This window comes from Agrilus planipennis, unplaced genomic scaffold, assembly GCF_000699045.2.
Source record: "Agrilus planipennis isolate EAB-ADULT unplaced genomic scaffold, Apla_2.0 scaffold5, whole genome shotgun sequence".
NCBI lineage: Eukaryota > Metazoa > Arthropoda > Insecta > Coleoptera > Buprestidae > Agrilus > Agrilus planipennis.
The window spans coordinates 736,852-763,074 of NW_020442468.1; the positions used below are offsets into that span (position 1 = coordinate 736,852).

Consider the following 26,223-nt stretch of genomic DNA (forward strand, 5'->3'; position numbering starts at 1 on the left):
ATATAGCAGTATTAGCATCTAGCAAGGAGGATAACTTTAAATAAAATGGAAGCGGTGGTTTTGACAAAACAGTACTGTATGAAAATAAATAAAAGTAAAACAAAAATACTGGTATGCAAAGGAAGAAAAAGTAGGGAAAAAGCGAATGTAAAGATAGGACACGAAAATTAGTAGAAGTGGCTGATTTTAGGTATGCAGGATTTCAAATAAGTCAGGACAGAAGGAGTGGTAGGGATATAAAGCAAAGAATAGCTCAGGGTCGAGTCGAGAAGTTAACTATCTCGAAATGTTTCTTTCAGCGAACGATTTCTCCTAAGAGAACTCAATCTTAATTGAATACTCCCAAATGTAGAGGCTGGATTTTATCAATTGAACATGTAGTCGAAGAATTTGCCTGCTACTCCATAACACTGGTGTAAGTGTGAGTGGTGTAAGTAAAACAAAAATACTGGTATACAAGAGAAAAAAAGTAAGTAGGGAAAGAGTGAATATAGGAGACGAAAAATTAAATAGAGGATAACGCAGGGTCGAGTTGCCTTCAATAAAAAGAAGTCACTTCCATGCTCGCAAATGGTACATGGATGGTGGACGCGGCGGAAAAGCAAAGGTTAGAAGCGTTTGAAATGTGGTGTTACAGCCGAATGATGAGGATACCGTGGATAGAGAAGGTTAAAAATGAAGAGGTATTAGAAAGAATGGGAGAATAGGGGACTCTATGGAAGTCAATAATAAATAGGCGAGATAGGTTGGTAGTACACCTTCTCAAGCATGAAGGTCTAGTCAGAGACGTATTAGAGGTAGAAACGTGAGCTAGGAGGGGTAGAGGTAGACCTAGATTAGATTACTGTTCGCAAATAGTTAAGGATATGGGTTGTTCTAGTTTAAGGAAATGCGAAGATTAGCTCAGGATAGAAAAGAGTGGAGGTGCGTGTCCAACTAGTCTTAGGACTGACGACCTTATCATAATGATGATTATGAATTAATGATTGAAATATCTGAATATGAAGGGTCTGTAGTAATATTTTTATGGTCGGTAACTTTCGTCGTCAATATTTAGATATCGAATGTCAGTAATTGATAAATAATTTAAAAAATACTGAGCGTATGGATTTAAATACCTACAATTTAATTTGTTACTTAATTTATTCTAAGTAGCGCTACAACAACATGTTACTGATGTTGTTACTTTCTTCTTCGACTTATTGTACATACATATAATATAGATGTTACCTGTTATCTTAATCCTTTCTTAATTGAACCTTTTGCATGACCCACTTATCCGATTAAGATTATACTGCTAATATTTTCTGTGTTATTGTGGATTTCTAGGTCTTCCCAAAGACAATAAAACGTTTGAATCTAATACATTTGCGTTAATGAGACCAGTTTGGTTTTCTTCTGTCAATTAAAAGAGTAATGGAATATATATGTATGTTTATATGGGCGTATGTATTGTGTTTTTGATTACCGTTCGTTATACATATACAGGGTGACCCAAAAAGTACGCAATATGCTCGTTGTGGCTAAACTATAAGTTTAATCGAAAAAATTTTCAAACAAAACTTGTCCTCTATTTTAATACAAGATAGTCTGTAGCATATAAGTTTGATCCACTGTACAGAGTGTTCAAAAATAGAAAAAAGAAAGTTGCGCTGGCAGCGCAATTAAATATGGGTCAAATCGAAGGAAGTTATAGGGAAAAGTTGTTCACAATGCTAAAACATGAGAACATGCAAAAACTTGCTTTCTTATCTTCCGTCAATATTTCTTCTAGTTTTTTTATATACTGGTTGAGTTTTTCGCACAAAAATGAAAGAGAACTCGGGTACATTTATCGAGAGCCACAAATAATCTTTCAAAGAGGCGCATGTGGCTCACGAGCTGCAGGTTGCCCCCCCCCCCCTGCTATAGACTATCTTGTATTAAAATGGGATACAAGTTTTGTTTGAAAATTATTTCGATTAAACTTAAACTTCCGGTACAATGAGCATATTGCGTACTTTTTGGGTCATCCTGTATCTACAGTCAGTTTATCTTTAATACCATCAGAGGAGAGTTGCCGTATTAATTAATTTGTGCGAGACGGCGCACATTCAAGTCGACCATAAATATGTCACTTAGTGTGTTATATCGTCTTCATTTATTGCTTCCTTATTTTTTGTGTTCGTGGTGTTAAACTACCAGTCAAGGCTTCTGTTAGCAAAATGTTACTTACTCACTCATATATACCATTCTGTACGTGACCCAGCCGAGTCGGTTTACTGTTAATGCCAGCAAATTAAGTTAAAACGTAATAATTCATGACGAAAGGTTAAATTTTCGCTATTTATCTGTGCGTACCGATTTAGGACTAATTAAATAAATATACGTATTTAAACGGGGTCCATTCATTAGATATTATTGAGCGATTATGCTAATATAACCTAAATTATTATACGTAAAGTGGTTTAATTTCGCAGTCTTTTTTTTTTTCGAAAAGGAAATCATAACGGGTCAAACGTGTAACTATGTAGGATCAATTTAATGAGAAATATAAATGTACAAAATGAGACCAAAATTTCTGTACAAAGGACGTTTAGTGTTTCGCATTTGTCTATAACTGAATTGAAGTCTGAATGGGTGCCAAGTTCCATAGTAGGTGCAATTGAATTACTCTCCTTGATTTAGAATTTACAGCTTGGCCTGAAAAACGGTTTCTGATGATAAAAAAGTTGAAAATTTAACAGGTGCCAAGTTCCACCCACAATGTAATAGAATTGTGCTCTCTTGTATTGAATTTAAGCTTGGCTTGAAAAATGTGTCAGGTACAGTACAGTTGATGATTGGGATTGTCGGCTTTCTGATAATAAAAAAGTTGAGATCTCAACAGGTGCCATATTCCACCCACAATGTAATAGAATTGTGCTCTCTTATATTGAATTAATGCTTGGCTTAAAAAGTGGTGTCAAATTTAGTACACATGATGATCAGGGCTGTCAGCTTTTTGATGATAAAAAAGTTGAGATCGCAACAGATGCCAAGTTCTACCCACAATGTAATAGAATTGTGCACTCTTATTTATAGCTTGGCTTGAAAAATGGTATCAAGTTCAGTACAGATAATGATTGGGATTGTCGGCTTTCTGATGATAAAAAGGTTGAGACCTCAACAGGTGCCAAGTTCCACCCACAATGTAATAGAATTTGCTCTCTTATATTGACTTTAAGCTTGGCTTAAAAAGTGGCGTCAAATTCAGTACACATGATGATCAGGGCTGTCGGCTTTTTGATGATAAAAAAGTTGAGCTCTCAACAGATGCCAAGTTGTACCCGCAATGTAATAGAATTATGCTCTCTTATATTGAATTTATAGCTTGGCTTGAAAAATTGGTGTCAAGTTGAGTGCACCTAATGTTTGGGTTGTCGGCTTTGTGATGATAAAACAGCTGAGATCTCAGCAAGTGCCATGTTCCAACCACAATGTAATAGAATTGTGCTCTCTTATATTAAATTTATAGCTTGGATTAAAAAATGGTTATAAGTTCAGTACACATGATGATTGGGATTGTCGGCTTTCTGATTATAAAAAAGCTAAGATCTCAACAGGTACCAAATTCCACCCACAACGTAATAGAATTATGCTCTCTTATATTGAATTTACAGCTTGGCTTGAAAAATGACGACAAGTTCTGTATACATGATGATCGCGGTTGTAGGCTTTTTGGTGATAAAAAGTTGAGCTCTCAACAGGTGCCAAGTTCCACCTAAAATGTAATCGAATTACGTTCTCTAATATTAAATTTATTGCTTGGCTTGAAGAATGATGCCAAATTCATTGTCTGCTTTCTAATGGTAGAAGGTTGAGATCTTAACAAGTGCCAAGTTCCAACCAAGATTTAATAGAATTAGGTTCTCTTAAACTTATTGCTTAGTTTGATAAATGGTTTTAAACGATGTTCGGGGTTGCAGCAAATGGTTAAGCGACTCAAAAATTCATGTCGAACTCAAATTTTAAGAGGCTAACTCATTTTTATCAATGTATAGAAATCTAGATAGGTATAAGGAGATAATAAATTCAAAAAAATAACCAAATTGTTTACACAATAGGAATCTGTTAAATTCTTTGGATACAAAACCTTATAATATAAAGTAACTTGTTAACTTAATGGGTTTAAACCTCAGTATCAAAGGAAAACTTGAACTGATCTGGATTCAAAATTGATACATAATACTTCAAAAATGCTTACTTGTCCCTGTTTAATGATACATTGTATCATCCGTCACCCATCTTGCGCTGTTAAAGAAAATATGATTCCGTTACATTGTATATTATGACATCTTCTTTTAACAATCTTTCTGATTCTGATGATAACAAACACGCTGCCTATTAAAGTATCTATCACATTAATTAAACATACGACGACAGCCATTAATATTCACAATTACACAATTTCGAATTACATAAGTGATTAATAATTCAAATGGAAAAGCAGTTGCACACATATGTTCAAACATGTACCTACACTTATTCCACCAGCCACGTTATGGATGTATTTGCTGGATCCGTGAGTATAAGATAACTGTTTGTATGCGTGTATTTGAATTCTCGTTTTATACGTATTGTGCAATAATAATAGCATTTTGAAGTTCTTTCTTTCTCGTCTTCATGGGAGATGTTTAATAAATCAACGCCAACGCCCCGATTATTTTTTTCTTTTCTATTTAACAGAAGGCCACGCTGACTTCTCTAGCACAACTTATGAACAATTATTGTACGCTTTATCACTGGCACAATGTTGTAAAGTGCAATTTTTTATTGAAAACAACCTGAGAAATGTTTAGGATAAGAGGAGAGGCGTGTAGTTCGTTCAACAGGTAGATACATAAATAAGGTGTTGTAATAACATCTATTACAGTAACATTGAGTGATTAAGTGGAGATCAATTATTCAACGACATGAACGCATGTTTTCTTTCGTACTGCCTTGCAGACTGGTTGGATTTGCACCTCCACTCTTTCCTATCCTGAGCTAATTTTCTCGCATTTCCCTAAAACTAGAACAACCCTTATCCTTAACTATTTCCGAACAGTAATGTAATCTAGGTCTACCTCTACCCCTCCTAACACCCGTTCCTACCACTAATATGTCTCTGACTAGACCTTCATGCTTGGGAAGGGATCCTATCAACCTATCATCATCATCATTATCATCATAAGTTCTAAGACTGATTGAACACGAAACTCCGCTCTTTCCTATCCTGAGCTAAATTTCCCTAAAACAACCCATATCCTTAACTATATGACAACAGTAATCTAATCTAGGTCTCTACCCCTCCTAATTGCTGTTTCTGCCTCTAATATATCTTTGACTAGACCTACATGCCTGAGAAGGTGTCCTACTGCTGAACGCAATGGAAATTCCATTGCTGGACTCAATGGAAATCCCATTGCGTTCCATTGGAACTTCATCAGCATGCTTTTTTCCATAATCCATATTATTTTGTTGAGAATTTGGTTCTTCAGGTACCTGAACCAAGGCACGTGCCTGGATGTCTGGCTCTTCATCATTGTTAGATTTTTTTTTTTCATTTGCTTCTGATAAAACCACATCACTCTCACAGATGACTTCGGTCTCCTCTATATTCTGGCATGGTTCAAAATCATCAAACAATGCTTCTAATGTAGGCTTTTTCACTTGTCTAGGGGTTGTTTAGGTAATAAAAGGCTCCGGGTAGTTGAATATATATATAATAAACATAATAATAAATATATAAACAGCAAACAGCAAAACGAGTAACAAACAGGAATTAAATATATACAACTTATATACAATATTCAGTGTATCGCGTCTTCCAAAATACATACGTCTTCGTGTAATCGCCATAAGTACGTATTCCGTCTTTTTTGAGCAAAAATGCTCAACGTCTAAATGATATATACAGTTTTAATCAAACGTCTTACTATCTTGCTTGTCTCTCACTCTACTACCGTGGTGGTCCCTCACGTACCCCAAATGCACGCATAGGTAAAACCAGATTATTGATTTTCCACCACCTAATTGGCAATATCACTACTCTTGCAACTGGGCAAGCAAAAACTGTATCGAAAACGACTAGTATAGTATGTGGACACTAATGGTTATAATAAACGAATTACCCTAATACTATTCGTAAGAATAATATAATCAGCGGGTTTATGACTTGGAAATAGCGGATGGGCAAAGTTTTGAGACCATTTAATAATATTCATTGATTTTCCATTGATTCCCATTGAACTTCAATGGAAATTTTTCCTACGGGAACCTACCTCGCCTATTTGTCATTGACTTCCATAGAGTCCTCTGTTCTCCTATTCTTTCTAATGCCTCTTCATTTCTTACCTTCTCTATCCACGGTATCCTTATCATTAGACTGTAACATCACATTTCGAACACTTCTAACCTTTTCTTTTCCGCAACACCCACCGTGCATGTTTCGCATCCCTTCAGCACCGAGCTCCAAACATGCTCCTTTTCTGGGCCGGCTCGACCCGCACTTTTGACTGATTTTGTTTTATTTATAATTAACTACTACTTTTAATGTGTTACACTTTTTAAACAGAAAATTATTACACAATAACCAATAATTTTTTATAGATTATTATACATATACCTACTTTTTTTTCTAGAGACTTCAGACCCTGATGATTATCAAATTCAGGGTACAACATTTCGTCCTCTTCCACAACGCGAGTGGAAGACGTAAGTAAACTTTTGATTTGTTGCTTTGAATTCGTATGTATTGAAATGTATTTTATGTTCTTAACTCAATACTGTATCCTACATGACGTCCACACTTAATTTTGTCTCAAACTTGGGAAATGAACTCGTCGCACTAATATAAAAATGAATAATTTGTAACCACTAGAAAACCTCCGCATTTTTATTTTATAACACTAAAAGAAATTGAACCTTCATTAATTAACTAAAATTATTAATTAAATGCTTATTGTTCATTCATCCTGATGGTTGCCCCAACGCCCCAACCACAATTGAAGTGGTGGGCTAATATTATTAGCATCATTGTGGATGAATTAAATATAAAATTCGCTTATTCAATACACAATTAAAAATGAATGGGTTATTTTGTAAATTATACAGAAAATTAAATATTTTATATGAACATATAATGAAAAAAAGCGGAATATTTATCGCAACGTGGGCGTCAACCCTAACATAAAAGGTGAATATTTCGTTAACTAGTCATATGCCAGCTCTTTACAGTGTAAATCAGTGTTTGTTTGTTGCGCTTCTTATTTTCTTCTAAAATGGTTAATAGAATAGCACAAACAGTCTTACAGAAATACAGAAATACTCTAGAACTCAATAGCATCTTGCGGTCTCGCATATAAAATTTCGTTTCAACAATTTGTCAAAGTTCTTTTTGTATAATCGCGTAAATACATGTATTAAAAATTGTTTAATTATTCAATTATTACGTAACTCCTTTTTTTTAAAATAATGTGACACCACGATCGTAATTGCCAAACAATCCGTGTCAGAGAAATGTGCCTGCAATGGAAAACATGCAAATTTAATAACTTGTTATGTTAATGGCTAATGCAATTTAACTTTCAAACAATAGTGATAAATGATTCGTGCTCGATTTAGTATGTACTGGAAATCACCTTATTTTGACCTACCCCACTGTGTTGCACTCTAAATGCAGTTTGAAGGTCTTTTCGATTGGTTAGGTTAATGGTAAAATGTTTAATGCTTTCATGCAGTGCAAAGGTCCGATTACACGACCTACGTACAGCAGCTATGTGCTCCTCACAAAATGCATTTTAAAAATGTCGAACCAACGAGAACACTAAAAGGCTTCTGCATTAGCAGTGTGTTAAATCGAATAAAATAATTCGAAGTGTCTGTATTCTGTCTAAACTGTCAGACGCGGATCGCAATTTCGATCTTTTTGGATCTCATCAGCGTGTCGCAGGCAACTCCGACAGAGCACAGACCAACTTTTACCTGCTGTCTTAACAGCGCGTTTTAGAAAATACCACAAATGGCGCGGTAAACGCCATCTGTAGTACGATGCTACATTTTAGGATTACGTATGCTCCAACAAAGTCCATTCAAATATATGGATATCTACTTGCTGAAACGAATCCTGGCGTAGCTAACCTCAACGTGATAGGCATGTTACCATAATCGAATAAAATAATTCGAAGTGGTCTGTATTCTGTCGAAACTGCCAGACGCGGATCGCGATTTCGATCTTTTTGGATCTCATCAGCGTGTCGCAAACAGCTCCGCGACAGAACACAAAGCAACTTTTACCTTCTGCCTTAACAGCGCGTTTTAGAAAATACCGCAAATGGCGCGGTAAACGCCATCTGTAGTACGATGCTACATTTTAGGGTTACGTATGCTCCAACAAGGTCCATTAATTATTAAGACAGCAGGTAAAAGTTGGTCTGTGTTCTGTCGGAGCTGCCAGACGCGGATAGCGATTTCGATCTTTTTGGATCTCATCAGCGTGTCGCAAACAGCTCCGCGACAGAACACAAAGCAACTTTTACCTTCTGCCTTAACAGCGCGTTTTAGAAAATACCGCAAATGGCGCGGTAAACGCCATCTGTAGTACGATGCTACATTTTAGGGTTACGTATGCTCCAACAAGGTTCATTTAAATATTAAGACAGCAGGTATAAGTTGCTCTGTGTTCTGTTGGAGCTGCCAGACGCGGATAGCGATTTCAATCTTATTGGATCTCATCAGCGCGTCGCAGTATGTTAAATGGTAGTTACCTAATGTTGATAAAGAAACAGTGACTGAATAACTGAATTGAATTATAGTATTTACAGTTTGATGTAGAAAATTAATGAATTTTCAAGTATATTGTAATTTCCATATGCTTGTTTACATTAATTTATTAAAAATTCAAGTTGTACGAACGTTCTTCACCGTGTTGTAAACATTTTCGGTTCAAATTCAATGGAATGGTGCGTTTCCTGTGATATATTTAACAAAAAATGTTTCGGGAAGAACAGATCAGGACTACGTCTTGTTGAGTGTGGTTAGCAGAGTTCCGCATGGTTCTGCCTCTGGTGCGGCTCACCACTGGGCGTGTAAACCCTGCCTTATTTAATGCGTTCAACCTCATCGCCAAATCAGCGCAACAATATGGTAAACAAAAATTGTTTGCACTCCGCTGTCGGAAAAGACCATAAATTTAATTTTAATACGACCATTACTTATCATGTTGTTGATTTCGTGTGTATGTGTGACAGGGTATATGAATAACCCAAAACCGTAAAATTAATTTTAAAGAAAATCTCATTCAAATTCGTCCGTGAACATTTGCCAATGGTTTAACTTCTCAAACGTACATAACCGATTATTTTTTTTTCTTTAATTTAAATCTACTTACAATTCCGTCTAGACTTTAGCCTTCACTGAAATGGGTTTGAAAATTTTCGTGAAGTAGGTAGGAACTGTTAACAGGGATACCAATAGTAACTAATGTTAGATATCCTGCAGCGTAGTCGTCACACTTTGATTATAAACGTAAGATTTACGGGAAGATTTTGAAACAACCATAACAAAATTTATTAGTTTTTCTTATAAAAAATATTGACATGACTAACGCAGTACCCTATATACCTATTAAACCTTTTAACGACCATAGGATTTTCTTTTTGTTTTCGTGGAAGAAGGAAAATCTTCCAAAAGATATCCAGCCGTCCATTACGACTGGGTAATGTCGGATTACGGAGGAAAATGTCCTCGGACTTACCGACTACAATCCCTCTACCTCAGGTCGTTCTAGGACCATCTAAGATCATTTTCAGCAGGACCTAACGAGAAAAGCAAAACTCACCTGAAGCCCTAAAGATTCATTCATGACTGAAGTACTTAAAAACTGTAATTAATTTGCTGTTAGCAATTGATGATTGAGGATATTGCGAGTTGAAACTCGTCCATAATTACAAGGGTTGATCCTTTTGCTCTGCCCCTGACCTATTTACAACAACAAATTTACAAATATTTTACATTGGTTTTTAACACAGTGTCCATTAAGGTCAATAGTTTTTAACCATCGATTATCTAGCATTTCTAACGTCTCCACTGATATTCTTCACAGTCTCTAAAAACCACTGAATTACCCCCTCACTTTATCCTCACTTTATCTGACGAAAATCGATTATCTTGTAAGGATTTTTTAACTTTTCTAAACAATTGGTAATCGCTAGGAGTCAAATCTGGCGCATATGGCGGACCCTCATTAGCTATTATAGCTTTTGCAATAGCAAAGGTTTAATTGGGTGCATTATTCTGATGCAAGAGAACATGGCGTTTTTCTTTTATTAATTGGCGTAATTAATTTGACATAATAAGCACCTGTAATTGTGGCCTCTTTCTGCATAAAATCACACCTTCAGAATCCTAAAACACGGTTAACCATCGCTGGTGATGGTTGCATTATCGGCGGTGGGGAGCCCCGATGGGTCCATTCCTTGCTCTGTATTTCGGTCTCTAGACTGCAATGATGAATAAAGGACTGGTCTATTGTTAAGAATCTTTCCCAAACTTGATAGTCTACTAAAGACAGGATTTAACAGGTCCGGACTATTAATTTTGTAGTATTAGTCTGTATAGAGCAGGTGATAATATGATGTGAAGATTTATTTCTATTTATAATTGGATCAGAGACGGATGGAGCAAGGGGATCAACCCTCGTATAAGCATTAAAAACATGGTTTCCAAAAAATATCTGTATGTAGGCATGTTTATGAATGGCGAACACACACAGCAGTAATTCCAACAGCAAACAAAATTTGTTTAGCCTTTTCGTATCCGTTCTATATTTGGACATGCTTGCATGAAACCAATAATAAAGTCAATAAGTAGGTAAAATGGGCTGATTGGACCGAAGATAAATAACCAATTTGGCCCCCAATCGGTACATTTAATCGCAACGTGGCTGTTGTTTTCGTGCGGAGACCTTAACGACCGATTTTAATTACAAATCCGACATAAAACATTTTATAAATTTTCGCTAGGCATTTATGTATTATGCAGTTTCGCAATTCCAGAATGCAAACTGCGCTTCGTATTTTTAATAAATTTTATTGTTTCCCAAGTGGCGCATGACAGCTATAAACGGCGTGATAAACAAATGCAAGGCCAGTTTCAATAATAATAAGCCATTAATAATAAACAAACGATACATACAGTGGTTGTAGGCAGGCATTTGTCTGTTTCACTTTTATTATAACAATGGAATGGATTGCTGCGATCTGCTATAAATTCCTTTATTCAATTTGTTCGAATTATCATAAAATGTCGACGTAAATACTGTTTTTAATTAGCGCTCATGCATAATACTGATACGTGGGGTAGGTCAAGAAACAAGCTCAAAGTCGATTCAAACAATTACGTAATGTGTATTTTCAATCGAACTTATACTATGCGTTAAGTATTTACAGATAATAATTTTAATCTTTTTGATAGTCTTAACACTTCCTCAGAAACTGTCGTAAACAATTGCATATAAGTACTTAAAAGTCATCAGTAAAAGAATGAAGAAGCTTTTAGTCAGTTGAGGGAACTTTAACAAGATTGCTCAAAATAGGAAATCTATATAGGATTTCGTAACGAAGAACTGTTGTTTTTAAATCGTGATCGTGAAAGACCCGTCACTCAACTAAGGGTTAATTTATTTATACCATTTTACTGTCGTATCATTAATTTAATGAGAATCCTGTGGCTGACTGCTTCTAACAACCGAATCATAATTTGGTGTACGTCCAGATATAAATAATAAATCATCAAAATCAAAATCAGTAGTCGTTAACATTAAATATAAAATAAGGATTCAACAACTGTTCCTTCAAATGTTCCTTTAAATTTATATTTTTATTCCCTACTATATCGCCTGTAGGTGCTATTTTGTGGATTGTTTTGTTTGAAGTCATGCATTTCGTTGCTACAGCAGTCATATAATTCAAAATAAAAAATAAGTATAATGGTACATTGCTGTAGGTACTGACCTACACTAATGATTGATGCTTTGTATTGCTGGATGAGTTTATTGAACTCTACATCGATAGCCTCATTGCCTCTCACAAGAATTAAACGTTAAGAAAAAATAGGCTGGTAGAGGTTGACCGTTAACATAAACACCCTGAATCATATATTACATTTACGTTAATCTAATTTAATAAATGAACAACATAGGTTATTGAGTGCGGCGTTGCGGGTCGTATTTCTTCACCAGGGCCGGAATTGAATACATTCAACTACGTTTTTCTCGAAAACGATGGACTTTCGAACCACCAAATATTTACTTAATTTTCTCGTTTTATAATTGCACTCCTGCATACAGCGCAGATATTTCAAGTAAATAAAGTAAATATGTAATAAATATGAAAAATATAGGCTTACATTTATGCTATACTTTTTAACATTAATATTAGGAAACAAACAAAAATTTCGCAATGATAGAAATGTGATTATGAACAATTTTTTTTCGACAAAAAAACAAATCAGAAAACTTTTTTAATCCATTGTTTGCGGGCTAGTTCACAAGTTTACAAGGTTTGGCGAACATTTATTGATACAAGCGTATGTTAATCTCGCCTTAATTAGGATGTTGAGTAATGACTAACTGGCAATTAAATTTTTTGTTTGCACTGCATTATTGTTGTACGCGTGAAGAGCTCTGCTCTTAATTGTATAAGTGCATGTGCTTTAATTGAATTAACGCTACATCGATCGGCTAATGAAGCCGCCGCTTTCACCTGCTGTAAGCAAAACCGCCGTCGATAATGTTGCATGTTTCTATAATATACGATATCTCAACATCACACTTTAGTCGATTCTGTTACTGCTTACAGGTACATCAGCGTTGCAATACAATAATAATTTAAACTTCTCATTAATTTAGTCACTTATAAATACGATAGTTGATCAATTACCATCTAGAAAACTGAAAAATTGTTTCGTAATTTGTTACATGAATCTCATCCAAAGTTACTGGAATGAAATTCAAAATTGGCATAGTCCGCAAAAAACTGTGGCGTTTATTTTCTTACGATAGAAAAGAGATGCCAGGTAGGAACTGCAGCGGACACTAATAGAGAAACATTACACATTACATTACATGTGGAACAGAAAGAGATGCAGACAAGCAGAATTTGAGCGTGTTGCCAGCATCGGACTTTAAAGAAAGTTCAACATTCTCAGGAATTTAGTAAAACAAAGACTCTTAATTAAAGATATAATTCTAATTAGGAGGCAGTTATAAAGCCGACCCTGATTTTTACGTACCTAAGCAGCCTCTAACCACTACACCTCGTACTATTATTCAGTTATCTTTTTTTACATTATCGGTACTACTCATTAAGCATTTGCTAACTTAACAAAGATGTGTTCAAGATGCAGCAAATAACTACAGTCTCAATAAAATAATTCGAAGTGGTCTGTATTCTGTCGAAACTACCAGACGCGGATCGCGATTTCGATTTTTTTGGATGTCATCAGCACGTTGCAGGCAGCTCCGACAGAACACAGACCAACTTTTACCTGTTGTCTTAACAGTGCGTTTTAGAAAATACTACAAATGACGCGGTAAACGCCATCTGTAGCACGATGCTAACATTTTAGGATTACGTAATCCTGTTAGAATCGTGCTACAGATGGCGTTTACTGCGCCATTTGTAGTATTTTCTATAGTCTCAAGCAGAAACAAGAAAGAAGATATGTTCAGTCTCACAGATAATTTATTTCGGACTTTGTCAATTTTGTTAGTCCCAACTATATGTAGATTCAAATTTGCAAAAGATTCAAAGGTCCACCCATCTCCGATGCCGGATGCGGACTGTCCTGATTCCTGATGAAGTACCGCCCCTCGTGCTAGTGAAACATTATTAAGGAACTTCACCGACGATAACTTTTAGACCTGAATCACGACAATACCAATTCATCAAGTGTTTAAAAAGAAAAAGAAAATGGAGTCTGAATTTGTCTTGAAACGTTGAAGCAAACATACGAAACGATAACCAGAAATATGAGTTTAAATAGTCAATTTAAATAATTTAAAAATATTGTTATTTAATTAATGGTATTCTACGGCAGTCTTCCCATCGTGTGCCAAGAGTCAGTCCATTACTTTCAATTTCACTACCTTTCTGAGTTCATTAATTGCACGTTTTAGAAAATTGGCGCAACTCCGGCATATCCAGCAGTAAACTAGCGGAATCCAAGGATACCATTATACATTCTACGTACAAGTAATTTTACAGTTAATTACATTGTAAATTCGAATTAGTGGCAAATACTGAAAAATCACGCAGGGTCAAGAACAAAAACACCAGGTGTTTGACATTTTCCATTATTACCTGCCATTTTATCGACTTCGTTCTACTTTCACGTATTAGTATGACTTTTTAATTCAATTTATGGGAGGTTGTCATTTTTTGCAAAAAAGAAAACCCGACTGGTAAATAATATCAAACTTGTGCTTTATTTTAATCAGTAATAGTCTTATTGTTAAATTCAGATGATTGAATATAACTTAAAACGTATATCTAAGCGAGGTAGGCCAATTATAGAATACAATTCCTAATCACAACATCCAAGAGTATAATTTATAGGCAATTTTCTATTCAACTCAAAATTAAAGTAGTAATAGATTTCTCCTTAATTACATGGAGCTTTAACTTCTTATACGATTCAAATGGACGTATCTTATTTCTTGTTTCGGACGAAAACATTAAAAAAATCCACAAAATGATTTTGAATGACCGTAAATTGAAATTGAATGAAATAGCAGACACTCTACAGATATCAACGGAACGTATACATCACATCATTCACGAATATTAGGGTATGAGAAAGCTCTGTGCAAAGTGGGTGCCGCGCGAGCTCACTTTTGACCAAAAACAACGACGAGTTGATGATTCAGAGCAGTGTTTGAAGATGATCACGCGTAATAAACCCGAGTTTTTGCGTCGATATGTGACAATGGATTAAACATGGCTCCATCATTTCACTCCGAAGTCCAATCGACAGTCATCGGAGTGGACTGCACACGATGAACCCGCTCCAAAGCGTGCAAAAACGCAACAGTCGGCTGGCAAGGTTATGGCGTCTGTATTTTGGGATGCGCCTGGAATAATTTTCATTGACTACCTTGAAAAAGGAAGGACCATCAACAGCGACTATTACATAGCGTTATTTGACCGTTTGAAGGACGAAATCGCCGAGAAACGACCGTATTTGCAGAAAAAGAAAGTCCTGCTTCACCAAGACAATGCACCGTCTCACAAGTCAGTGAAAACGATGGCAAAAATTCATGAATTGGGCTTCGAATTGCTTCCGCATCCACCGTATTCTCCAGATCTGGCCCCCAGCGACTATTTCCTGTTCTCAGATCTCAAAAGAATGCTTGTTGGGAAAAAATTTTCGTCGAATGAAGAGGTGATCGCCTAAACTGAGGCAAAGGACAAATCCTACTACAAAAATGGTATCGAAAAGTTGGAGGATCGCTATAATCAGTGTATCACCCTTGAAGGGAATTATGTTGAATAAAAAAAACGAATTTTGCAAAAAAAATGTTTTGTACTATTTTAGGCCGGGGACTTTTCAATTGACCTGTTAGTACTTCCTCTTGCCCTTTCATGAGAATTAATTATGCCAGAGAGCATCTTCCAACGTTTTGGGTGATTTTGCGATGGTGAACATTAATAATCAATGCGCTACCATTAAGTTCTATTTGCTACAAGAATTTACGAGTGTTATTCCTGATTCAGAAGTAGCCTTTTGAAGATATACTCCTTTGGGGTCACCGCTTAACTTTCACAACAGATAAAAAAGTTCACGATGCCATTATGCTTGATCTTTGCAGAGCAATCGACGAATTGGAGGAAATAACAGGATCTTCCTGAGGGTTATTTCAAATAATCTTCCACAAACTATTCAAGGACTTCCATACACTCTTCAAGAACTTTTTTCTTATATCAGGTAATTCTACCGGCCAGAGGACCTTTTGATGAAAATAACATAACATGAAACTCCTTCATATTCCCAGAAATGAAGAAGATTCTCTGGGGAAAGCGTTTTCAGGATGTATTCTAATTAGGAGGCAGTTATAAAGCCGACCCTGATTTTTACGTACCTAAGCAGCCTCTAACCACTACACCTCGTACTATTATTCAGTTATCTTTTTTTACATTATCGGTACTACTCATTAAGCATTTGCTAACTTAACAAAGATGTGTTCAAGATGCAGCAAATAACTACAGTCTCAATAAAATAATTCGAAGTGGTCTGTATTCTGTCGAAACTACCAGACGCGGATCGCGATTTCGATTTTTTTGGATGTCATCAGCACGTTGCAGGCAGCTCCGACAGAACACAGACCAACTTTTACCTGTTGTCTTAACAGTGCGTTTTAGAAAATACTACAAATGACGCGGTAAACGCCATCTGTAGCACGATGCTAACATTTTAGGATTACGTAATCCTGTTAGAATCGTGCTACAGATGGCGTTTACTGCGCCATTTGTAGTATTTTCTATAGTCTCAAGCAGAAACAAGAAAGAAGATATGTTCAGTCTCACAGATAATTTATTTCGGACTTTGTCAATTTTGTTAGTCCCAACTATATGTAGATTCAAATTTGCAAAAGATTCAAAGGTCCACCCATCTCCGATGCCGGATGCGGACTGTCCTGATTCCTGATGAAGTACCGCCCTTCGTGCTAGTGAAACATTATTAAGGAACTTCACCGACGATAACTTTTAGACCTGAATCACGACAATACCAATTCATCAAGTGTTTAAAAAGAAAAAGAAAATGGAGTCTGAATTTGTCTTGAAACGTTGAAGCAAACATACGAAACGATAACCAGAAATATGAGTTTAAATAGTCAATTTAAATAATTTAAAAATATTGTTATTTAATTAATGGTATTCTACGGCAGTCTTCCCATCGTGTGCCAAGAGTCAGTCCATTACTTTCAATTTCACTACCTTTCTGAGTTCATTAATTGCACGTTTTAGAAAATTGGCGCAACTCCGGCATATCCAGCAGTAAACTAGCGGAATCCAAGGATACCATTATACATTCTACGTACAAGTAATTTTACAGTTAATTACATTGTAAATTCGAATTAGTGGCAAATACTGAAAAATCACGCAGGGTCAAGAACAAAAACACCAGGTGTTTGACATTTTCCATTATTACCTGCCATTTTATCGACTTCGTTCTACTTTCACGTATTAGTATGACTTTTTAATTCAATTTATGGGAGGTTGTCATTTTTTGCAAAAAAGAAAACCCGACTGGTAAATAATATCAAACTTGTGCTTTATTTTAATCAGTAATAGTCTTATTGTTAAATTCAGATGATTGAATATAACTTAAAACGTATATCTAAGCGAGGTAGGCCAATTATAGAATACAATTCCTAATCACAACATCCAAGAGTATAATTTATAGGCAATTTTCTATTCAACTCAAAATTAAAGTAGTAATAGATTTCTCCTTAATTACATGGAGCTTTAACTTCTTATACGATTCAAATGGACGTATCTTATTTCTTGTTTCGGACGAAAACATTAAAAAAATCCACAAAATGATTTTGAATGACCGTAAATTGAAATTGAATGAAATAGCAGACACTCTACAGATATCAACGGAACGTATACATCACATCATTCACGAATATTAGGGTATGAGAAAGCTCTGTGCAAAGTGGGTGCCGCGCGAGCTCACTTTTGACCAAAAACAACGACGAGTTGATGATTCAGAGCAGTGTTTGAAGATGATCACGCGTAATAAACCCGAGTTTTTGCGTCGATATGTGACAATGGATGAAACATGGCTCCATCATTTCACTCCGAAGTCCAATCGACAGTCATCGGAGTGGACTGCACACGATGAACCCGCTCCAAAGCGTGCAAAAACGCAACAGTCGGCTGGCAAGGTTATGGCGTCTGTATTTTGGGATGCGCCTGGAATAATTTTCATTGACTACCTTGAAAAAGGAAGGACCATCAACAGCGACTATTACATAGCGTTATTGGACCGTTTGAAGGACGAAATCGCCGAGAAACGACCGTATTTGCAGAAAAAGAAAGTCCTGCTTCACCAAGACAATGCACCGTCTCACAAGTCAGTGAAAACGATGGCAAAAATTCATGAATTGGGCTTCGAATTGCTTCCGCATCCACCGTATTCTCCAGATCTGGCCCCCAGCGACTATTTCCTGTTCTCAGATCTCAAAAGAATGCTTGTTGGGAAAAAATTTTCGTCGAATGAAGAGGTGATCGCCGAAACTGAGGCAAAGGACAAATCGTACTACAAAAATGGTATCGAAAAGTTGGAGGATCGCTATAATCAGTGTATCACCCTTGAAGGGAATTATGTTGAATAAAAAAAACGAATTTTGCAAAAAAAATGTTTTGTACTATTTTAGGCCGGGGACTTTTCAATTGACCTGTTAGTACTTCCTCTTGCCCTTTCATGAGAATTAATTATGCCAGAGAGCATCTTCCAACGTTTTGGGTGATTTTGCGATGGTGAACATTAATAATCAATGCGCTACCATTAAGTTCTATTTGCTACAAGAATTTACGAGTGTTATTCCTGATTCAGAAGTAGCCTTTTGAAGATATACTCCTTTGGGGTCACCGCTTAACTTTCACAACAGATAAAAAAGTTCACGATGCCATTATGCTTGATCTTTGCAGAGCAATCGACGAATTGGAGGAAATAACAGGATCTTCCTGAGGGTTATTTCAAATAATCTTCCACAAACTATTCAAGGACTTCCATACACTCTTCAAGAACTTTTTTCTTATATCAGGTAATTCTACCGGCCAGAGGACCTTTTGATGAAAATAACATAACATGAAACTCCTTCATATTCCCAGAAATGAAGAAGATTCTCTGGGGAAAGCGTTTTCAGGATGTACAAGAAAAAAGTCGCTGGAAGCACTTAACTGCATTATTTCAAGCGACTATAAAAATATTATGAACACGTAAAAACCATTGGATAAGTGAATATAATGAACAGTAATTCAAGGGTCTAATTAATAATTCTCGTTTTTTTCGTGGTACCCCTTAGTAGATTCAGCACATTAAACAACCTTTAACATTTCGAAGGGGTCAATAAAGGAAAATATAGCCATAACCCTGGAAGGCTATAATTATGGTATAACATTACTCAATATTTTTTAACATCTTAACAAATTATTGTATACGTAACTGGTTGCGTTCGTGAAAAAAGAGAAAAAGAGTCTATGTTTGTACATGTTCGAAAACAAAATTCACAAAAACTTGTTCTCTTTGAAAACACCTACTACATAATCCGACAAAAAAGTTTACATTTATGTTAAAAAAACAGCATAAATTAGCATAGCTACATTTGTTCTCTTATGTATTTATTCAAGTAAGAGTAATTCTAAGCATGTGTACCGTACAGCGGCTGTGTATATTATACATGTCTAGTAAAACCTGAAAATACGTGACCCAATTAAAATTTCAGAAATGGCCATATAACCTTGAATCCGCGCTGTAGAAAATACATACTTTATTTACATATCAAGACGCTGTTCGGCTTGCAAAAAAATGAACGGTATCGCTTTCGAGATGAGATACGTATGTATAAGAAATATGAGCACATTACAAACTTGTTATCTAACAGTATTACAACACAGCCGTTATCACTCACTGGAGTCAAGGTTAATCTTAAAATAAATAAATGTAAACCGCAGTCGACTTCCGCAGCTCCATGGGGGTTGTACGGCATGGTAGCTCTTCAACCCCTGTCCACGAAGAAGATTGGTAACTTCCTATTTCGTCAACTTCTAAACTCAAACTCTTGAAAGTTCAATTTTTAACTACTTACAAGAATAAATACAAAATCTTGATGTATTTTTCTTTTGGGATGTTTCGTTGACAGGGTTTGGTAACCTCTTCAGGTAAATATTAATCATAATAACACTCGTCAACTCCACTGACAGGAGTAGCCACAATTCCAACCGAGAAATTTAGCAAATTTCATCTGTGAAACACACTGCTGGTGTGCATGGACGAAAATTCGTTCTTCATAATAATTCTACTTTGTATACTACCTTAATAGCGAAACGAAAAAAGCTTTTGGGTGTTTAACTGCCATCAGTTATTAATACTACGCATAGTAGTGCGGAGTGTAGGGCGGAAGTCCCTCTTCAACTTCCTTTAAGGAATAGTGAGAATGGGTGGGTGATAAGACGGATATGATGAAGGTAGAAAAGAGTGAAAGATTATCTGTGGAATATTTCTGTCCAGCATTTGCTTAAGTAAACTGAAGAATCCGCAAAAAGACATGGACCAAAGTAGAATCGAAGGGGTGCGGTATCCTTCCGAATGTTAAGCAATGGTTTAAACTTAGACCATGGCGCTCGGTACGAAACGGTAATAATAAGTTATGTAATTGAATAAGGATGGATGGCGTAAAGTGATCGAGATTGTCCAGAATGTTTCTGAATTGCTAAAAGAAAAGGTTAGAATCGTTCGAAATGTGATTTTACAAGCAAATGAAGAGGATTCAGAAACAGGAGCTAAAAGGAAGAGAGATAGACCTAGATTAGATTACTGCTTACAAATGCGAATATCAGGAAAAAGTGGAAGTGCGTGTCCAATCGGTCTTAGGACTGACGACCTTAAATAAGAGTTACTCCGGGTGGTGCACAAATGAAGAACGTAACAAATAACAAACGATTTGATATGTATCTCGTCGAAAATCCACATAAAAGTTTAAATGACTGCTTACGTGCCATCTTCTACATACTATATCTGTTTATATGATAAATATTTATAAACCAAGTTGCTATTATATGGATTAAATGACGTCAATGAATTGCAAGGATAGATTGTCTGTTTTTATTTATCATGCATTCACAGATAAAAAGGAGTAATCCATAAATTAAACTTGTAAAAGGTCACATATGAAAGAGGAAATGAAGAAAGGTTAAACCTCATCGTTACTCAAGTGTAAAGAAAATGTAATTCGAAAGAATACATTGAATTAACATAACACATAAAATGATAAATAACAATTATAAATAAATTGTCGTGGTTAATACATATATGTGGTTGTAATAAATATAATTTGCCATTGAACACAATCGAATTTTTGTTAAATAAACACAAAAAGCGGTTATACAAGAATCAAGATTGTGTCGGATATCGAACATGCATACACTAGGGTTTCGTGTACCAATTTATATCTAATAATTACGTTGAGATGTGGGATGTGGAGAATATTTGACAAGCCTCAAACACTTATTCGCATTTTCCGCTATGAGTTGGTTAGTAGTTAAGCAAGCAGGATACTGGATCAGGTCGATGACCTGTCCATCTCGAAACTGAAAGTAGAACTCGTTTCAAACAGTTAGAAATGTAGCGTTGAAGAAAACTGGACGAATTAAAAGAATACACACTAGGCGTGAGCATGACAGAAATAATTTCAATGAGATAAAATATTATTGAATTTGGAATTTTGTCACAACGCATCTAGGTAAAGGAAAGGAACATATTTCTAACTATTAGAAATGAGATGTATGATTTTTACGTTGAAAATTCAAATTCAAGTGGGCTCCACCTCCATTCTACGATAATTCCGGATGTTTTCAAGAAGAACTTATCGCATTATTGATAAATAGGGTCTGTTGTAACCTTTTCAGCTGAAGAATGATCTAGAAAGCATTTCTGAATGCCAAAAAGTTATAAAATGTTGATGGACTAACCATCGACATGATCCAGTATCCTTTCTACTTAACTACTTCGCTCTTTTCTGAAAAATCAAAAGAAAATAATATTCGGTTAGTGTAGCATTGGACTTATTCCACACATTCGGGGTATAAAAGAAGAAGTTTTTTAGATGCTCCAGACAAAAATTATACTTTAGTACAATGACACATTCATTAATAATAATTAAAGATAATTAAATTGAGGGTATTGGTAAGTGGATGGATTGGTGTCATTGGTGTAGACCGGCAATAGATTGTCTAAATGATGTTTGGGGAATACTCCAAGACGTTCATAGTTGAGGAAAAATATTCTTCTGTTTACTAGTGATGCCTTTTTGGTGTTTAGCCCATAATTTTAGGTTGGTGACAGCTTGTATGCCGAAACGCATTGTGATGTTGTTAATGAGACCCATGGAGTCTATAAATAAATTTGATCTTAGTAACTACCGTACAAAAAAAAAATAGGCGAGATAGGTTGGTAGGACACCATCTCAGGCATCAAAGTCTAGTCAGAGACATATTAGAGGCAGAAACAGGAGTTAGTAGGGGTAAAGGTAGACCTAGGTTAGATTACTGTTCGCTAATAGTTAAGGATGTAGGTTGTTCTAGTTTTTGGGAAATGTGAAGTTTACCTCAGGATAGGAAAGAGTGGAGGGGTACGTGTCCAACCAATGTTAGGACTGACATCCTTATGATAATGAAATAAATTTACATATATATCTTGAGTAACTAGTTAATGTATGATTGTACTTATACAAAAGCTAATTTTCTTCATACCCTAGCTCTCACCCGAAGCTCCATAATTAGCTGCAGGTACTATTAAAAGGAGTGTCGTTAATTATTAACCATTAATCATTTGATGTTTTGGTCATTCAAAATATCCTACAGTTTGAGAGAAACATAGAGAGAGAGAAATACAGAATTGAAATGTTTCAATGTGTAACCGAGTCCCTGAACGACTCACCCTCGACCGCAACCCCAACACGCGTTTCACAAGATAAGAGCTTGGAAAATTTATGACGTGTACACCTCTTCCTGCGTCGATTTTCATAAGGGCGTCAGCAGGGATGGTCCGTTTCCTGGTCAGATCCCTCCAGAAATTATTAAACACAATGTGCGGAAGTGACGGTCGCAATAACCACACAGTATGTCGGTCGCCTTCGCGTCCCTCAGCTTCATCACGGCCCAAAGAGCATGAGCACGCACCGTTTGTTTTTTTTTTCCATTTCTCCGTTTTCCATTTTCATAAACCAGCAGCAGTCGTCGACGATAAATCGCAATTAATCCATTGTCGCTGAAATAATGGACTTTAATACATTATGCATGGATGTAGGGCACTACCATGATAAGACGGATATGATGAAGGTAGAAAAGAGTGAAAGATCATCTGTGGAATATTGCTGTCCAGCATTTGCTTAAGTAAACTGAAGAATCCGCAAAAAGACATGGACCAAAGTAGAATCGAAGGGGTGCGGTATCCTTCCGAATGTTAAGCAATGGTTTAAACTTAGACCATGGCGCTCGGTACGAAACGGTAATAATAAGTTATGTAATTGAATAAGGATGGATGGCGTAAAGTGATCGAGATTGTCCAGAATGTTTCTGAATTGCTAAAAGAAAAGGTTAGAATCGTTCGAAATGTGATTTTACAAGCAAATGAAGAGGATTCAGAAACAGGAGCTAAAAGGAAGAGAGATAGACCTAGATTAGATTACTGCTTACAAATGCGAATATCAGGAAAAAGTGGAAGTGCGTGTCCAATCGGTCTTAGGACTGACGACCTTAAATAAGAGTTACTCCGGGTGGTGCACAAATGAAGAACGTAACAAATCACAAACGATTTGATATGTATCTCGTCGAAAATCCACATAAAAGTTTAAATGACTGCTTACGTGCCATCTTCTACATACTATATCTGTTTATATGATAAATATTTATAAACCAAGTTGCTATTATATGGATTAAATGACGTCAATGAATTGCAAGGATAGATTGTCTGTTTTTATTTATCATGCATTCACAGATAAAAAGGAGTAATCCATAAATTAAACTTGTAAAAGGTCACATATGAAAGAGGAAATGAAGAAAGGTTAAACCTCATCGTTACTCAAGTGTAAAGAAAATGTAATTCGAAAGAATACATAGAATTACCATAACACATAAAATGATAAATAACAATTATAAATAAATTGTCGTGGTTAATACATATATGTGGTTGTAATAAAGATAATTTGCCATTGAACACAATCGAATTTTTGTTAAATAAACACAAATAGCGGTTATACAAGAATCAAGATTGTGTCGGATATCGAACATGCATACACTAGAGTTTCGTGTACCAATTTTGATCTAATAATTACCTGGAGATGTGGCGAATATTTGGCAAGCCTCAAACACTTATTCGCGTTTTCCGCTATTAGTTGGTTAGTAGTTAAGCAAGCAGGATACTAGATCAGGTCGATGGCCTGTCCATCTCGAAACTGAAAGTAGAACTCGTTTCAAACAGTTAGAGATGTAGCGTTGAAGAAAGCTGGACGAATTGAAAGAATACACACCAGGCGTGAGCAAGACAGAAATAATTTCAATGAGATAAAATATTATTGAATTTGGAATTTTGTCACAACGCATCTAGGTAAAGGAAAGGAACATATTTCTAACTATTTGAAATGAGATGTATGATTTTTACGTGGAAAATTCAAATTCAAGTAGGCTCGACCTCCATTCTATGATAATTCCGGATGTTTTCAAGAAGAACTTATCGCATTATTGATAAATAGGGTCTGTTGTAACCTTTTCAGCTGAAGAATGATCTAGAAAGCATTTCTGAATGCCAAAAAGTTATAAAATGTTGATGGACTAACCATCGACATGATCCAGTATCCTTTCTACTTAACTACTTCGCTCTTTTCTGAAAAATCAAAAGAAAATAATATTCGGTTAGTGTAGCATTGGACTTATTCCACACATTCGGGGTATAAAAGAAGAAGTTTTTTAGATGCTCCAGACAAAAATTATACTTTAGTACAATGACACATTCATTAATAATAATTAAAGATAATTAAATTGAGGGTATTGGTAAGTGGATGGATTGGTGTCATTGGTGTAGACCGGCAATAGATTGTCTAAATAGACAAGATGTTTGGGGAATACTCCAAGACGTTCATAGTTGAGGAAAAATATTCTTCTGTTTACTAGTGATGCCTTTTTGGTGTTTAGCCCATAATTTTAGGTTGGTGACAGCTTGTATGCCGAAACGCATTGTGATGTTGTTAATGAGACCCATGGAGTCTATAAATAAATTTGATCTTAGTAACTACCGTACAAAAAAAAAATAGGCGAGATAGGTTGGTAGGACACCATCTCAGGCATCAAAGTCTAGTCAGAGACATATTAGAGGCAGAAACAGGAGTTAGTAGGGGTAAAGGTAGACCTAGGTTAGATTACTGTTCGCTAATAGTTAAGGATGTAGGTTGTTCTAGTTTTTGGGAAATGTGAAGTTTACCTCAGGATAGGAAAGAGTGGAGGGGTACGTGTCCAACCAATGTTAGGACTGACATCCTTATGATAATGAAATAAATTTACATATATATCTTGAGTAACTAGTTAATGTATGATTGTACTTATACAAAAGCTAATTTTCTTCATACCCTAGCTCTCACCCGAAGCTCCATAATTAGCTGCAGGTACTATTAAAAGGAGTGTCGTTAATTATTAACCATTAATCATTTGATGTTTTGGTCATTCAAAATATCCTACAGTTTGAGAGAAACATAGAGAGAGAGAAATACAGAATTGAAATGTTTCAATGTGTAACCGAGTCCCTGAACGACTCACCCTCGACCGCAACCCCAACACGCGTTTCACAAGATAAGAGCTTGGAAAATTTATGACGTGTACACCTCTTCCTGCGTCGATTTTCATAAGGGCGTCAGCAGGGATGGTCCGTTTCCTGGTCAGATCCCTCCAGAAATTATTAAACACAATGTGCGGAAGTGACGGTCGCAATAACCACACAGTATGTCGGTCGCCTTCGCGTCCCTCAGCTTCATCACGGCCCAAAGAGCATGAGCACGCACCGTTTGTTTTTTTTTTCCATTTCTCCGTTTTCCATTTTCATAAACCAGCAGCAGTCGTCGACGATAAATCGCAATTAATCCATTGTCACTGAAATAATGGACTTTAATACATTATGCATGGATGTAGGGCACTACCACGGTATACGCCATGGGCAGTCGTTGCGCTTTTGCCCTGTCTCAGCGCCAATGGACGGCTCCGTTGCGTGTTTTGACCGCTGCGATATTTTTTCGAGTGGCTCGAAAACAAAGGAACCTGAATTTATTTAAATACAAAACAAAGGGCGCGTGATGATTCTTTGTACGACCGTGTTTTTGATCGGTTCTCATTATTACCATGCAGGTTATTATCATACTTGTTATAGCATCCTGTGACGATACCAAGA

At 36.0% G+C, this 26,223-nt stretch overlaps 1 long non-coding RNA gene across 1 annotated transcript in view; it reads left to right on the plus strand.

Moving 5' to 3' along the window:
* The window catches only part of LOC108735221, a 98,465-nt gene that overhangs the window by 31,594 nt on the left and 40,648 nt on the right, over positions 1-26,223 (plus strand). The window contains exon 2 of the long non-coding RNA XR_001937544.1: positions 6,645-6,717. This is a non-coding gene — a long non-coding RNA (uncharacterized LOC108735221). The remainder of the gene's footprint in view (positions 1-6,644; positions 6,718-26,223) is intronic.